The sequence below is a fragment of the Pleurodeles waltl genome, chromosome 1_2 (genome assembly GCF_031143425.1).
Source record: "Pleurodeles waltl isolate 20211129_DDA chromosome 1_2, aPleWal1.hap1.20221129, whole genome shotgun sequence".
In the NCBI taxonomy this organism is placed as follows: Eukaryota; Metazoa; Chordata; class Amphibia; order Caudata; family Salamandridae; genus Pleurodeles; species Pleurodeles waltl.
Window position 1 is genome coordinate 233,495,409 of NC_090437.1, and position 17,984 is coordinate 233,513,392.

A 17,984-nucleotide genomic window follows, 5' to 3' on the forward strand; every position below is an offset into this window, starting at 1 on the left:
TATCATGTACATGCAAGCATGAATGAGATTTTCCCACCCTCTACAGTGGCTTTTAGTTATCACTGAGCCTTCCGGCACTGTTTTTTGACACCGGCGGCCATGAGCGGTAACAACTCTGCTTCTCAAGTAGATTTTCAACTCGAAAAGCTGGTAAATTAACTTGATAATGCCTTTTCTAGTTAACATTCTAGTCCAACAGACAGTTCAAGTTGATTTTTAGTGCAAAAAGCCTTTTTTTATTTTACCTTTATTCAACAGAAAGGAATTGTCTCAGAGACTGCAACTTTCTCTTCCTGTCTAGAAGGCTCCTCCCAGTGATTTGTCCATTTCCTACTCACTTTTCATTTGGATTTCAAGATGAAAGTATCACTCTATTTTTCTGCTAGATATGCTAATGGATTTTAAAGACTTTGCTTTCGTGATATCACACAAGTAAGTTCAACAAATATTGTATAAAGGTGTTGTTTGTTTGCTTGGGCATGCACCAGTATTTCATTGTACTTTAATTTTATGTTTAGATTTTATAGTGGTGGGTGTCCTGGAGTTTCAGTATTAACCTAGTTATTATTTATTTTGCAGTTCATTGATTTTTAATCTTTTGTAAAGGAAAATTGTTGTACAGCTAAGTACCTTTTCTACATGTTTGTAACATTTGCAATATTATTTTACAGTGTGGCTAAGATTTCCAACGGCCCATCTTGCCAGTAAGCCCAGTACTAGTAGGCACTAGTGCATGAAATAAGTGTTTCTGTGGTATGTGTTTTAAACTTCATTTAGGACAGGGATGGCATTTGGATTAAATTACAAATGTTGGCTATTGGTCCAACGTAATCTTTTTTGAAAAAAGCGTACATGTTCTGGGGTAATATTTGATGGCACAAAAGGAAGTATATTGTTGTGAATCTTTATAGCTCAGATAAGTTTTGTGTTTTGCATTGTTGAATTATTGTTAGTGTTTTCTTTGGTGTTCCAACCATGCCTCCTTATGGCCATTGTGTGTGTATGTGTGTGTGTGTGTGTCATCATCCACCATTTGTCTTTATTGTTGTTGTTTGACCACATGGCTGGTGGTCATTTTGTGCATCCAGCAAGTTTGTCTTTCCCACAGGCTTGCAGGTGTTCTTTGTTCTCCTTGTTGTTGTTTGTCCATGTAACTGGCAGCCATTTTGTACACCCAGCCAGTGTGTCTTTGCCATAGGTTTGCATGTGTTCTTTTCTCTCCTTGCTCCTTGTTGTTTGACCAAGTGGTTGGCAGCCATTTTGTGCATGCAGCCAGTGTGCCTTTGCCATATGCTTGCATGTGTTGTTTGTTCATCATGTCTTCATGTTCCTTGCTGTTTGTGTTTGACCAATTCACTGTGGCCCATTTTGTGCATCCAGCCAGTACGCCTTTTTCACGGCTTGCATGTGTTCTTTGTTCCCCATGCCTCCTTGCTCCTTGTTGTTTTTGCTTGACCATGTGGCTGGTGGCCAATATGTGCATCCAGCTAGTGTGCCTTTGTCCAAGGTTTGCATGTGTTCTTTCTTCCCCATGCACCTTTGATCATTGTTGTTGTTGTATGACCGCATAGCTAGCAGGCATTTTGTACATCCAGACAGTGTGCCTTTGCCATAGGTTTGCATGGATTGACAGTTTAATACTGATATGCTTGGGGATCATTGTATTATATATATACTATAGAGAACATAATTCTGATGAACATTGCTTATATTATTTCCTTCCCTTTTTGCATTTTTTTATTTTGCACCTCCTTTGATTCTTTCTTCTTGTCCTCCAATACAAACATCAGATTGTAAACTTTTATTTTCATTTTCTTTTTTTTAAATTTAATTTTGATTTGTTTGTTTATTTTTTAAATTTTGTATTCTTTCAATTCATTTAATTTAGCATTTTGCCTTGATCCACCCATCTATCCTTCCATCCATCCATCTATTGAACGATCGATCAATCCATCCATCGATTCATCCATCCATCTATCCATCCATCCACTATAGGCACACAGCCGGACTACATCATTTGGTTTCTTAAGGTGTATAATAATTCTGTTTCCTTCTTGACACCCTGGTTGCGGTACACTGCAAACACATCAGCAGGATAATTAATTTTTTAATGATTATTCCATTTCCACCCCGACCTCCTTACCGCCATAGGAAAGAGACTACTGGAGGTGGGGGACAGCACCACAGATTGTGGATGACTGAGTCAATCCCACACTACTTTATGGAGTGAAAATTAATTTGTAGAGCATTTACCACAATTCAATGGGGCTGACTGCATGCTAGTGTGTGCGACAGGGTGCTCCCATCTGTTTCTTGTTTAAGAAAACTCCCTTGAGCTAGCGAGTTGACGAGCTCTGGTTGAAGCACCTGCGTGCCAGTGAGTGGTACAGAAACCTGAGAGGACTTTTGGCAGCATTTCCAGTAACCCCACAGACAAAGCTGCCCTCTGCTGATGAAGGGCTAAACCCAGAAACACGTGCACAGAGATGTACAGCACTAGCTTCACCTACTTAGGTGAAAAACTACAGACTACTTTATGAAGTAAAAACAAATTTGTACTGCATTTACTATGATGCAATGGGGCTGACTGCATGCTAGAGTGTGAGGCAGGGTTTCCCATCTGTTTCCTTTTCAATCCAGCACTCTCTTTGCAACTGTCAGCCCAAGCTTTTCAGCTAGCTAGCAGCACCTCACATAAACATAGAAAGCAAAGGTGATTTGTGGCAGCCTGACGCATGACACTCTGACATATCAGGGAAAGTCGTGGTTAACAAATCACACCCCATTCTCTCTTTAGCAAAAGGTCTCATACAAACACAGGCCAAAGAAAAGATGCAGCATGGCCTTCAATACATTTATCGAAAAGTCTGCAATCTGTGTTGATAGTCCAATCTGTCGGTACTTGGAACATGAGAGGAACACCCACCCCCAATAACTTGAAGATAGGGTTCTGCCCACTGTCTCCTTGGCTTATTGTAAAAGCAGGGCTAATGTCAGCAGTGAAATCACATCCAGCATGAATTGCTATCCTGGCCGGAATGACCTTTCTGCTGTCTTGTGGCCTATATAATGTTTTTGTGCGAAACATACTTCTGTTCTGGGAAAAAGGCCTTGTGTGGACATGTGTCTCAGTGTTGGACTGTTTACACACTTTTGTAGTAACAATTTTAGCTGGAATACCATAAACTGTCTTGTCAGACTTGGACAGAAGCACATGGTGAAATGTCATGTACAGAAATAAACACAAAGCATTCACGGAAAACTTACCTAATTTGGAAAATAAAACCTTCCCGTTAGAAAGCGAGCTGACTAAATATTAATAAAACTGAATAAATGAAATCAGTGCACAAATGTAGGTGAAAGGGCACAGGCCACAGGCCTAAGTTAAGTTAAAGTATGTGTGCCCAATTAATGTGTAAAATGAACCCATTACAAGGATTTCAAGTGTTATTCAATTTACCCATGCACCTCTCTCTGATTACCACAGGTGTCCCGTTTAAAACAGATGGAAATAAAGCAGAGAGCTATATCTGCATGTTGTGTTGCCTGATTTCAAAAGAAATTTCATGGTTTGGTGTTGTGGGTTGACTTTACAATGTTTGATTAAATTGGTATTTACTTATTACATAAGTAACTAACCACACTAATATTGCATTCCTCTGTACCATTTCAACTGCAACAATGCCACATTTCACTAACTAAATGTTTTTCTTGCTAGGTTGCTTTTAGGCACACAAGAGAAGAAATATAACAACACCCACAGTACTGCCAAAAAGAAGGCCTGTACAGTTATTTCAGTCCTCTCATCTCTTCCGCTAGTGTAGGTTACTACCACTTCAAACCAAGAGCTTTCAGATGGCCCCAAAGACAATTGCTCCCAAGAAAGTGGTCAGTGAGAAAGAAGCAGTGGCTTTCCACCAGTGGTTTTCAGACCACAACCTTTTTTGGGATACGTGTGCCTGCCATACCGGCTTCCGGGGAGAAACCTGGGTGCAGCACTCCTTCAGCAACAGCACTACCCAAACCTAAGCCCAAGACCCTGTCTGTCACTGAGGCAGCCACTGCAATCCTGGCAACGCCGATGAGCAGTGACTTTGAATTTTTCACTTTCAGAAAGTGGTACCCAATTGTTTCAGGAAGCAGAGTGAAGTGGACAGCAGCCACAGCCAGCAATAGTAAATCTTCCTGCAGCTGAAGCAGAACAGGAGTTCAAGCTTCCTACCAAGATTGAACTCCTACCAAGCTTTTAGAATAAATGGCTCCAAGATCGGCAGCAAGAAAAAGGAAGGCTACTACTTGACCCTCTGCTCCAAACACCACTTCTGATGATAATGATAGGAACAAGGAGTGGACCCTGGCAGACTCTAAGAGATTGTAGGAGGCTGGCTCTCTATATTGTGTACAAAACTAGGCATACTGTGTAGGAGTTCCAGGCACCCACACGTTGGTTTCCAGAGGCAAAAACTAGATCACTTAATGCTCTAATTTTTTAGATAGCTTGGTCGAGCGGTTAGGCTAACCTTGGAGAGGTGCAAAGCATTTGATGTAGTCACATATCATTCATGCATCTCACACATTCAAAGGAATAACTCGAGACGAATTTATAAAAATATGTCAGATTTTTATATACTTTGGAAGACCAAGATCATCAAAATTGGTTAAGTGCTTTTTGAGTTATGAATTTGTTAAGTTTTAATTAATGCAGTCCTTCTGTGCGTAATTATGCACCATGGGAATCAATAGGCAGTCACGTTAAAAAACGCATATAAAATCGCACATTTATGTTACAAGCTTCTTCTTTTGCAGGTTGGTCAAGGTCATTGGTGGGCACACTGTGCCAGTTGGAGAGGCTCAGGTGGCTCGCCGTTCCTGCAAGAGCAGTTTTGGAGCAAGCACAGGGCCACTGATGGGGACCACTTGAAAAAGGGTGGTTCTTGCAGTTTTAAAGGTAGTGCTTTGGGGTCCCTTCTGGTGTCAAGGTCACAATGGGTGTGGGACCCTGGGGACACATCTGGTTCCTCGTTCCATGGCGCTGGGTGGTCGTGTGCAAGGCGAGTTGTTGATCCAGGAGCTGTGCGCAACAGAGTCCATTGGAGCTGAAGGTAGGTCTCTTTGAGTGTGGCTTATGGGACAGCGGGGGAACTCTAGTGGGAGATCCATGGTGTTTCTGAAGTCTCTCAACAGGGGCTTCCTCCTGGTTCTTTCTCAGCTCTGGGGGAGGTGGTTTTCTAGTTGTCCAATGTCACCTTACCAGTTCCCAGGGTATTGGTCCGGTCCAACCACATGAGGGTTCATTGCCACCAAACGTGGCACACATGCAGGGTTTGTCCTGGTAATTGTTGGTGTTTGTCGGGTCATACTGCAACTTATGGTTTGGGAGATATTGTCCAGTCAGTGAAGTGACCATCACTGGCTAGTTGCAGAGTGGTGCCTTCACTCAAAAGGGAGATCTTGGGTGATTTGTGAAGATTGGAGGTCCTCTAGGTTTCTTGAGGTCAGTCTAGTGTCCAGCTCCTCTGCAGAGGCAATGGTCACGTCCTGGGTGCAGCAGGCAGGGTTTGGTGCTTTTCCTTGCTGCAGCAGGTCCACAGTCCTCTTGCTTTGGATCTTCTTTGGTGCTGGTCTTCTTTGCCCTTTCAAATCTAATTTCTAAGTCCAGGGATGCATACTAAATACTGAATTTAATGAGCGTTTTAGGGGGAACCTGGTAGTGTCCAATTGGACACTTTCCTTTGGGTGGCTACACCCACTATAGTGACCACTTTCTGTGGGAAAGGTCACTGCCCTAAACCTAATTGGCTACTTTCCCTCCATTCAAGATGGAGGAAAATTAAAAAGAAGGTCCACCTCGCAGGCAACACCTTAGGGTGGTGCATGCCAGGTGAGGCCACTCCTTCTCCCCTCTATTAGATTTCCTGCCTTTGCACCCACCAAAAGTGGGGGTTTGCAATGGGGATGCCAGCTGCTGCTAGCAGCAGGCTTGGGGGCTGAGTTTCAAGGGCGGTAAGCTCTTTAAAGCTCACCGCCAGGACAGTGCACATTCCTGAGGGAGGGAGTGTTAGCTCCTCCACCCAGGAAGGACATTGTCTTACAAACCGGAGAGTCAGGGCTCCTCCCCCAAGGTTTGCATATTGGCTGTCTGGCAGTGGCAGCTGGATAGGACCAGTCAGCAACAGTGCCAGGATAGTTAGCTTTTGCAGGGGACACCTCTAAGATGGCCCTTGGTACATTTAGGGATAAATCTAAGACTTCCACCAGTTTGGATTTATCATTCTGAGTTGTTTGATACCAAACAACCCAGGGTTGAGAGAGGCCATCATGTACCTGGGAAACTCGTGCTGACCAGTCTCCAGCACATGTATTGAAAGGGCTGCTCTTTTCACTCACTATTTCCTAGGTTTGGCAAGGACACAGTAGGGGCATATTGCTCATGCAGTGATGCCCTCACATGTACTATGGAGCCCTACCTTAGGGCTGTACAGCCTGCCAGAGGGGTGTCTTCCCATAGCACACTCAGTGTATGGTGGACAGGAACACAGGCAGTGTGCCATGTCAAGTTTGTATTTTAGGTTTGCACCAGAACACTCAGCCTGCAATGTCAGTGCTGCGTGCATCTGGATGCATGGCACAAGAGGGTGGTACAATCAGTGCTGCTGCCATCAGGGGCCTACCCAGAGTACCCCAAGCCCTGGGTAGATAGGTACCCAATTACTAGGGAGTTATAGTGGTAGTTAAGGGTGTATCCGATTGTGCCAATGCATCACAACAGATTTAGAGAAAGAGCTCTGGGCCAGGGAACTTGGTTAGCAGGGGCCCTGGACACTACAATTTCTAGGACACATCAACAACAGGCAAAACGTGGGGGATAACCATGTCAAAAAGAGGACCTCTATTACAGAGATGTCAGGAGAGGCAAGGGAAAAGTGAAGCTCCAGAAAGCCTTATGATCATGGAAGGAGATGATGAAGAGAATGATGATGATGAGCCAGTCATTGTGGAAGCTGGCATAGAGGAGTTTGACATTACTATTCAAAGTGGCACAGGAATCACCACCAGCTCCCATATGTGTAAAGCCCAAGTTGAGACCTGCACTAACCCATACCTCAGTAGAAATATGCACTGCAGAGAGGCAATCAATGACACACTCACCTACCTCCAGTATTTCTTCAACCATCTGCCCACTAAAAAAGTACTCCTCACCAGTTTGGGACTTTTTTACACTTAGCAAATAGAGCGAGAATTTGCAACATGCTCAATTTTGCACATGAGTGTTCGGCAGGATATGCCTGGTACACATTATGGCACTGGAGCCCAAATAACCCATATGAAAAATATTAATGCAATCTAGTGGCAGGAGCACCTTGAGAAAATAGCTGGATGTGGTTGTAGTGGTGAAGGTGAAGAAAGCTGGGAAACATCAGCAGCAACTGGTCCATTCAAGATGGGAGGTGAGGAAGAAGAGGGTGACATCCTCATGCAAAACAGCTGTGTCTCCAGCAGTGCGCCAGAATCACCTGCTTCAGTGACCTCACAATGGCACAAAAAGAGTCAGAATCAGATGGAGACACCACAGCACACAGTAACTGCCCCACAACGTACAGTGAAACTATCACCGCCTACTTCTAGAAAGTTGCCTCTGTCAATGGCCCAGAAAAGAATAAAATCCAGGCTACTATTACAGGCATGTTTAGGCAGGAGGGGCTCTATGATCACAACCTCCCAACGACACGTTTGTTCAATGGGAAGCTGGCAAAATGTTAGTGCTGGATCTCCTTCCTTTTTCTTTTGTGGAAGGAGTGGTAATCTTAGAATTTGTGGTAGCCATCTGCCCGAAATGGAAGGTTTCACCTGCAAACCTGAATATGCTACAGACCCCACATCTGGCATTTAGTAAAGTGTGTCGCTAAAGCAATCACCTGCCTTGCCTGGACAAGATTATTGGACAGATTGTTGTTGCCTTTGAGAAATGTTTACTTTAGCCAATGCTTGTTTTAGAATTTATGTAGGAATCTGGAGCATGTGTCAACTTGTTGCTTGTGGCACCCAGATGACTCAGACTGGATGTGGCCAGGTACAGAAGCCTCATGAATTAGACTGGGTGTGGCCAGGTGACTCAGACTGGGTGTGGCCAGGTGCAGCAGGTATTTGAAGCCACCCCAGTCTTGAGGTGATTGTTTGCTGTCAGAGATCTTTAGATGCAGAGTGGGATTCTCTGCTCCTCCGCCCTTGTTCCTGGATCATCAATTACACAGCCCAGCTTCGCAAATGCTGATTCTAGAAAAGAAGAGATCAAGAAGATTAGCATCATAAAAGGTGATAACATGCTGCACGTCTTACTGGTTACCTTTGATAGTTGATTACCGGATGTTCAGACAGGCAGGGCACACTAAAAGGGCATGTTATCAGCGCCATTGGTTACTTGAATATTGCCGCCTGCCAAATAATGACACTCATTGTTGTCAGCTTGCAATGAGAGTTCAGGTTTGAGTGTGTGTTGGACAATAATTATTTAAACTATGTACTATTACCATGTTTGTCATAGTTGAGCTTTATGTAGCATTTTTGTGATACTAATCATTGCCTTTGATAACTAACACTCAGGGCCATATTTATACTTTTTGACGCAAAACTGCGCTAACGCTGCCTGGTGTGCGTGAAAAAAAATGACGTACACCAGGCAGCGCCGGCGTAGGGGAATATGGAATTTGGGTGCCAAAAAATGGGGAAAGTCAGGCTGAGGCAAATTTTTCGCCTCAACCCGATTTGCGCCATTTTTTTCAACTCCCAACCCCCATTGAAATGACTCCTGTCTTAGCAAAGACAGGAGTCATGCCCCCTTGCCCAATGGCCATGCCCAGGGGACTTCTGTCCCCTGGGCATGGTCATTGGGCATAGTGGCAAGTAGGGGGGCACAAATCAGGCCCCCCTATGCCACAAAAAAATAAACAAAAAATACTTACCTGAACTTACCTTAATGTCCCTGGGATGGGTCCCTCCATCCTTGGGTGTCCTCCTGGGGTGGGCAAGGGTGGCAGGGGGTGTCCCTGGGGGCATGGGAGGGCACCTCTGGGCTCCTTCCGAGCCCACAGGTCCCTTAACACCTGCCTTGTCCAGGCGCAAAAAAACGGCGCAAAAGCGGCTGGACGTCATTTTTTTTGACCCGCCCACTCCCAGGTGTGAATTTTGCCTGGGAGTGTAAATACGGCGCACATGCCTCGGAGTCAATTTTTTAGACGGGAACGCCTACCTTGCATATCATTAACGCAAAGTAGGTGTCCACCCAAAAAAATGACGCAAACTCCATGGACTTTGGCGCTAGACGCGTCTAATGCCAAAGTATAAATATGGAGTTAGTTTTGCGTCGGAATTGCGTAAAAAAAAACGACGCAATTCCGGCGCAAACAGAGTATAAATATGCCCCTCAGTGCTTGGATCATACTATTTTCAAAATGGGAATCAAAAGTCTGTTATTTACATGTTCAATTGCCACTGTGATGTAACAGTGATGATACCAATTACATACAAAAGTGAGCTTTACTATATTATCCTTATGCTCTCAGTGTGGTTAAAACACTGAACTGTGTTCCTTCCAATACTAATACTCTGCACTGATTAATAACGGAATAATTAATAATTCTTTATCACCTGTTATAATGTCTATGATTGTTAGTGTGAATGTGTTTTAGAAAGTCTCATCAAGACCCAACAAGCAAGATGTAAAATGAATTTCTAGAACACTTTAGGTAGATCTTCCAGTGGGTTCACATTGACTTGGGAGCAAGGTGGGAATACATATAGAAAGTATAGAAGGCTAAACATTGCATCTGATTTCAGGTTCCATAATGTTTCTTAATAATCCCTTAAGAAAGAGCAGAGGCAACAAAAGCATGAAAGGAGATCCTGAAGGGTACACTTAGTTTGCGGTCCTTGGCGAAGTGTAGTTTAGTATATTGGTTACATGAAAAGTGTTATTTGACTAATGTTTAATTCATCATAGGAGATATCTGCTCTTCGTAGACCACCACTAGCCATCCTGATCCTGCCACACAATGTCCTTGTTTCTCTCTCTCTCATCCATCCACTTTCTCCCAGAAAATTGCCGTGCAAATCACGTACAAGTAAGTGGGAGGTACACAATGTCTTGGTAGAGTTAAGAACAAACAACTTGAGTCAGCATTGTGTCTCCGTGGGACAAACAGGTTAGTGCTTGACAGGTTCCAAGTTGTTATTCCAGCACTGCATTATTATGTGCTGCAATTAGTTCCAGAAGCTTTGCAGCAAAGTGTTGCCTGCACTATCCACCTGATGACAGACATGTGGACAAGTTGTCAGACTACTGATTACAAGTGCACCACTGCACACTGGATCTCTTTTGTGGCAGTAAAGCAAAATCTATCTGCAGGTATTGGTCCTGGAGAAATGTTTAAGAGCATTCGGTGGCATGCAACAGTAGACATATTCGCCATGGAGAAATCACATACAGCTGCAAACATCTTGGAAGAATTTAATAGCAAAGTGTCTGAATGGCTGTGACTCAGAGGTCTCAAAATTGGATTTGGTTCCAAAGACAATGGCAGAAACAGAGCCAAGGCTATGTCATACAGTGGCTGTTTCAGCATTCTGCGTTTGGTGCTCTGCATCAACCTGGTTGTTCAAGAGTTTCACAAAACAGAAGATATAGTTAGCAACTTATTGACCTCCTGCAGACGAATCTGCACTCATCTCAGCCATTCTTTTAAAGCCTGGAAGCAGTTGCTGATTATTCAACGTGCTAACAGAGTACCAGTTAAAGCCCTGATACAGGAGGTGCCAACACGTTGGAACTCCACCTACTATATGTTGCAATGTCTGAGCAGTACAGACAGGTCAATGCCTGTCGTTCAAAGAGGAGGGGATACAAGTGGGAAAGCTATGACCATGGATGGGGACAAATGGGGCTTAGTGAAATGCTTTGCACATATGCTGCTTCCTTTTGAGATTTTCACACTGGAAGTGAGAAAGGAGGACAGTATGATGGGCCAAGCTATGTTGCACCTCCTATAAGACCAATTAAAGCAGGTGTCTGAAAGGTTTGCACTCTGAGGTGGGTATGAAAGCCCAGAAGTGCATGCCTTGGTTGAGAGTCTAAGCTAATGCTTGACTTGTAATACAAGGCTGCATTCATCAGGGCAACTCTTCCTAGCTTGCCTTTTCCTGACTGCTCTAGTTTAGGTTTCTTGGGACATTCCTTGACAAAATGTCCGGATGCACCACAATATAAACACAATTGATTTACTTGCCACTTTTCTTTTTCTTCTTTAGACAATGGTCCGAGTATTGAACCAATCTGCATAGGTTCTGCCACAGCCATACCGTCTCCAACCTTAGTATGGTCACTTCTTAATTGATCGAATCTTGGCGGAGAGGTAGATCATCTGTTTTCTTCTCAGCTCTTCTTTCGGTAAATCGATGGTCAATCTGCAATACTAAATCTATTAATTCGGAAATTAAAGTGGGGGTCTTTGGAATTTGTGCCAATGCGTCCTTCAATTCATCTTTAAGACCTCAATAAAATATGGCAGCTCTTTTTGATTCTGGCCAGTTGGTTTCCCCAATCAGTTTATTAAAGTGAGCGAGATAAGCTATTAAATCCCTGTTTCCTTGTTTCAATTCCAAAAGTTTAGTGTACATAGCATGAGCTGCGTACTGACGATCAAATATGCGTAGAATCTCTTCCTCGAAATTTAGAAAATTGTACAAATTGGATAATTTCTGGAAACAATTGGCATTGACCAAGCTGTCGCATCACCTGTCAGATAAGACAATATAAATTGGCTGATGCTTCTTGTGGGTTCAATGCACATCTTCTAGACCCGCATAGTCCAAGATTTGAATATTTAAAGAGACTATTTAGTATTGTTTTGTTAGATATTTTCTGTGTAGTTTAGTTGTATTAACCTTTGTATAGTATAAGTTTTTTATATTTTGTATTTTCTGTATTAATAAATATTTTGTAATTTAAAAATAATCTTTCTTGTATAGGTATATGTTGTTAAAAGGGCTGACACCTGTGTTGAGAATGCAAGAATATTATTCTAGGAATTCTGTCCATCTTACATTGCTTTTCATTTAAATTTTTGATTTGTGTGCTCCACTAGTTCTTTTTTTGTTTATCTTACTGGCTTTCCTGTATAGGAATTCTGGGATGCACATTATGGCAATAATGTGCTTTAGTGTTTGAGCACCATTAGTTTTGTTATATTTAAGGAATACAATGGGAATGTGCATTGACTTCTTTTTTAGTGTTGCCATAAATTTCCCTTTATAAATGCCACTTGAACTGGTCTGCCAAAGAAATTATTGGTTGACACAAAAAATGCGATGAACACTGTGTTGAAAATTGTGCTTTATTCGGATCCCCACCAAAACGCTCGGGCTGTGCCAGGGGAATTATGGGGAAAAAAGCATGAATCACTTGAGTCGATATACTTGTAGTCTGTGAGGTACTAGGGGTCTCTGGAAACACTGGGTCACTGGGCTTGGGGGTTGTTAGAAATGGGGTCTTTGGTTGACAGTCAGGTCACCCCCTGTTCAAGCAAGGACCCTCACTCTAGTTAGGATAAAAGAGAATCACCCTCAGCTAACCCCTGCTTACCCCCTTGGTAGCTTGGCAGAGCAGTAGGCTTAACCTCAGAGTGCTGGGCGTAAAGTATTTGTACCAACACACACAGTAACTTAATGAAAACACTACAAAATGACACAACACCAGTTTAGAAAAATAGGAAATATTTATCTAGACAAAACAAGACCAAAACGACAAAAATCCAACATACACAAGTCAAGTTATGATTTTTAAAAGGTTTAAAATAAAAAGAGTCTTTAGGTAGTTGTAACAACACACTAGCGCTGCTAGCGTGAAAATGTACCTGGTTTGCGGCAAAAATAACCCCGCACGGGCGGTGTGCGTCGAAAATAACCCTGCACGGGTATATGCGTCGAAAACAGCTCGGCACGGCGAGGCGCGTCGAAAAAGCCAGCCACACGACGGTCCGAAAGTCCCGCAGCGCTGGTTGCGATCTCTCAGCCTTCGTCAGCGATGCTGCGCGTCGTTTCTCCTGCTCCGGGCGTCGATTCTCCGGTCGCGTTTCCTGCGACGTCGTTTCTCAGCTGCGGAGCCGGCGTCGCGTCGTTTTCTCAGCCGCGATCGGATTCGCGTCGATCTTTTCTCCGCACGGTGCTCGGTGCGTGTATTTTTGTCCTTAGGCTGCGAGCCTCTCCTTTCAGGGTCCCAGGAACTGGAAGGGCACCACAGAGCAGAGTAGGGGTCTCTCCAGAGACTCCAGGTGCTGGCAGGAAGAAGTCTTTGCTATCCCTGAGACTTCAATAACAGGAGGCAAGCTCTACATCAAGCCCTTGGAGATTTCTTCTTCAAGATGGAAGGCACACAAAGTCCAGTCTTTGCCCTCTTACTCTGGCAGAAGCAGCACTGCAGGAAAGCTCCACAAAGCACAGTCACAGGCAGGGCAGCACTTGTTCCTCAGCGATCAGCTCTTCTCCAGGCAGAGGTTCCCCTTGATTCCAGAAGTGTTTCTAAAGTTTGTAAGTTTGGGTGCCCTTCTTATACCCATTTTAGTCTTTGAAGTCACCTTCCTTCAAAGGGGACTCACACCTTCTTGTGAAATCCTGCCTTGCCCAGGCAAGGCCTCAGACACACACCAGGGGGCTGGAGACAGCATTGTCAGAGGCAGGCACAGTCCTTTCAGATGAGAGTGACCACTCCACCCCTCCCTCCTAGCAGAGATGGCTAATCAGGAATGCAGATCACACCCCAGCTCCCTTTGTGTCACTGTCTGGTGTGAGGTGAAAAACAACCCAACTGTCAACTGACCCAGACAGGGAATCCACAAACAAGGCAGAGTCACAGAATGGTTTAAGCAAGAAAATGCTCACTTTCTAAAAGTGGCATTTCCAAACTCACAATCTCAAAATCAACTTTACTAAAAGATGCATTTTTAACTTGTGAGTTCAGGGATCCCAAACTCCACCTGTCCATCTCTTCTCTAGGGGAATCTACACTTTAATCATATTTAAAGGTAGCCCCCATATTATCCTATGAGAGAGAGACAGACCTTGCAACAGTGAAAACGAAATTGGCAGTATTTCACTGTCAGGACATATAAACCACATTACTATATGTCCTACCTTATCCATACACTGCACCCTGCCCTTGGGGCTACCTAGGGCATACCTTAGGGGTGCCTTACATGTAAGGAAAGGGAAGGTTTAGGCCTGGCAAGTGGGTACACTTGCCAAGTCGAATTTACAGTGTAAAAATACACATACAGACACTGCAGTGGCAGGTCTGAGACATGATTACAGAGCTACTTATGTGGGTGGCACAACCAGTGCTGCAGGCCCACTAGTAGCATTTGATTTACAGGCCCTGGCACCTCTAGTGCACCTTACTAGGGACTTACTAGTAAATCAAATATGCCAATCATGGATAAACCACTTACATACAATTTAAACAGGAGAGCATATGCACTTTAGCACTGGTTAGCAGTGGTAAAGTGCTCAGAGTTGAAAAGCCAACAGCAACATGTCAGAAAAATATAGGAGGCAGGAGGCAAAAAAAGTCTGGGGATGACCCTGCAAAAGCAAAAGTCCAACACGACCCCCTACCAGCCTAAAGCCAGGGGAGAACAATCAATACCTTGATGTACTTCCCTGATTGGGGCGATAGAACAGGGACCCAGGCCCACAACAGCAGGGGCATGCTCCAGTTCTACGCCTTCCTGACTCCAGTTGGATCCCTCTGTCCATACTCTCAGGGCCCACTAAGCTAACCCATGGGGAACCCTTCTCCACATCTACAGACACCATCTGTGCAACACCTAACTTTACTTTGCTCACAGATGTATTGCAATGGGCAGATAGTACCACCAGGGCCAACACAGTGGTGTTGCCCACTCCACCCCTGGGGTGTGACTCTCGTCCTTCCCCCCCCAGGGGCAACTCTGTCCACCAGGACAGCAAGCCACAGTGGCCCCAGACAACTGTCAGGGATGAGAGCCCGACCTCAGGCCTCTCTAACCACTGTGACTGTGGAGAGTGGGGGGTGGTAGCCCCAGGTGCCTGGCACCCTTTGACCACTCTCTCTTCCACCAGGTCAGGGATGACAACCTGACCCTGGTCCTCCCCTCTGGGGCTCTGTACCCTCCCTGCAGAAGCGGCACCCCCAGAGTCAAAAACTGTCAGGGTGCTTGTAGAAGCAGTCCTGCACAATTCTTCCATCAGTGCAGGGATGTTAACCTGCAACTGATCCTCCAACCTGGGGTCTGTACCTTCAGGTTGGACCAGGGCCAGGGGTGAGGCTTCCCTCCCCCTGCCCTCTCTTCTGGGGTCCTGAACCACCCAACTAGGAGCGGCCCCCCCAGAAGACAACATGGTAGGGGCACTGTTAGCAGTAGCCACTTCCTCCAGGTCAGGGGGGACACCCTTAACCTGGCCTCCCAATCCAGGGTCTGTACCCACAGACTGGATCACTGCCTGGCAACCCAGGACTTCCTGGGGGGCATACCTACCCCCTACCAGGTCAGAGTTTACCCTCTGGACCTGGTCATCCAACCCAGGGTCACCACCCTGCGGTTGAACCACTGCCTGGCACACCAGGACTTCCTTGGGAGCACACTTACCCCCCATCAGGTCAGAGTTTACCCCCTGAACCTGATCATTCAACCCAGAGTCACCACCCTGCGGTTGAACCACTGCCTGGCACACCAGGACTTCCAGGGGAGCACACCTACCCCCTACCAGATCAGAGCTTACCCCCTGAATCTGGCAATCCAACCCAGAGTCACTACCCTGCGGTTGAACCACTGCCTGGCGCACCAGGACTTCCTTGGGAGCACACGTACTCCCCATCAGGTCAGAGTTTACCCCCTGAACCTGATCATCCAACCCAGAGTCACCATCCTGCGGTTGAATCATTGCCTGGCGCACCAGGACTTCCTGGGGGGCACACCTACCCCCCACAAGGGAACCACTTTCCCCAAGGGCCATACAAGAGTCTGGCTGGCGCAGGTCTCCTGACCTCTGCCCATCTGACAGAGTCTGGATTCCCCCCAGCCCAGAAATGGTCTCACCAAGGTCATTCCTGGGGGGCTCTGCACTCAGAGCTGACCCCTGACCCTCCAGGTTCTCCACTGGGGTCCGCAACCCCCTCTCAACCCTCTGTCTGGACTTCTGCAACCCCTCACTAGGAGTGGTACTGCCAGACACCAGAACTGGTGGGACGCTGGCTACAGCCGCCCCCCCAAGTTCACCTGACACTGTGGGGTCTCCCTCAACAGATGGCCCTATGGTACAGGCTAGGCTCCCCTCCTGGGGTTCCCGCAGGGAACCCTCCAGGACCTGGGACCGGATCTCGGGCACCTTGGGCCTCAACCCATCCCCATTCCCTCTCCTCTGAGACTGGACATGGGGTCCCTCACCCATCCCACTACACTGGGACCTACCTGGGACACTACAATCCTTCCCTACCTCACCTGGTTGGGAACTACCTAGACCACTCCTCTCAGGAGCACCCCCAAATGCCTCTTCAGACTCTCTGGTACTCACCCAGAAGTCTGCCTCCATTGTAAGCTCCCTGGGGTCAGAGAACTCACACTCCACCTGGTGTTGGCATAGCTCTGGAAAATAAGGACTAGACATATGCTCTCCAGCAATTACATCACTCAGCCCCTCACATGAATTAACCAAAGTACCCTTCACCCAACCATCCAGTGACTCTGCTTTGACAAAGCACCCCACATCACCCTCCTGAGACTGGTGAGACAGTACCTGACTGTCCCTGACACTCAACCCACACTCTTCTGGGATGTTTTCACACTCCATAACCAGGACTTCTACCTGGGGGGAACCCCTCTCCCTGTCACTCTCAACTAGAGTCAGTAGAGTGTCCCTCCCACCAGTAGGAATATGACTCCCCATGCCAGTTCCCCAATCCACCTCAGGGACCCTGTGCATCACTGGAGCTACCTCATACCCCTGAACCTCCTGGCGTGTGTTAACTCCCTCCTTCAAGTAGGGCACCACATCTCTGGGCATGTGCACTTCTTCAGCAGTACTGGATACAAGATTTTTGCTGCCACCATCTGAACTGGACTCAGCCCTCATGGCCTCCAGCTTCAGCCCTTCACAGCTCAGCTCTTGAGCTGCAATCCTTTCTTTTTCTAGGACTAAGGCTCTCTCCTCCTCAGCCCTCTCAAGCTCTGCATCTAGCTCTTCCAGACTCCGGATTCGAGCTAGGAGCCACTCATCTCTTTCTGTTTCCTCCTCCTCAGAGTAGTTATCCTCCTCCTCAGAGTAGTTATCCTCCTCAGACTCATTTGGTGGTGTTGCCTGACAACGTTTCAATTCATACTGAAACAGGGCTGACTCAAGATCCTCCCTTCTGGATTTCCTGTTCACAGCCAGTCCCCTTTCCATGCAGAATGCTTTAAGCTGCCACTTTTTATACATAAATAGGTGCCAGAAATTGACTTCCATTCTGCAAAGGCTTCACAACCCAAAAAACAAAGTCCAAAAATATTATCAATACTTCCAGGAGGACATCAGAGAACAAAAAGCAGAATCACAAGACAAGTAGTATGTGGTCACGTAGTGGTCTGAGATCAAAACAGTAGTGTACACTTAATTACTGTATGTCAAGTACAAACACAAGTCCAAATCCCGACCGCTGGTCACCAATGTTAGAAATGGGGTCTTTGGTTGACAGTCAGGTCACCCCCTGTTCAAGCAAGGACCCTCACTCTAGTTAGGATAAAAGAGAATCACCCTCAGCTAACCCCTGCTTACCCCCTTGGTAGCTTGGCAGAGCAGTAGGCTTAACCTCAGAGTGCTGGGCGTAAAGTATTTGTACCAACACACACAGCAACTTAATGAAAACACTACAAAATGACACAACACCAGTTTAGAAAAATAGGAAATATTTATCTAGACAA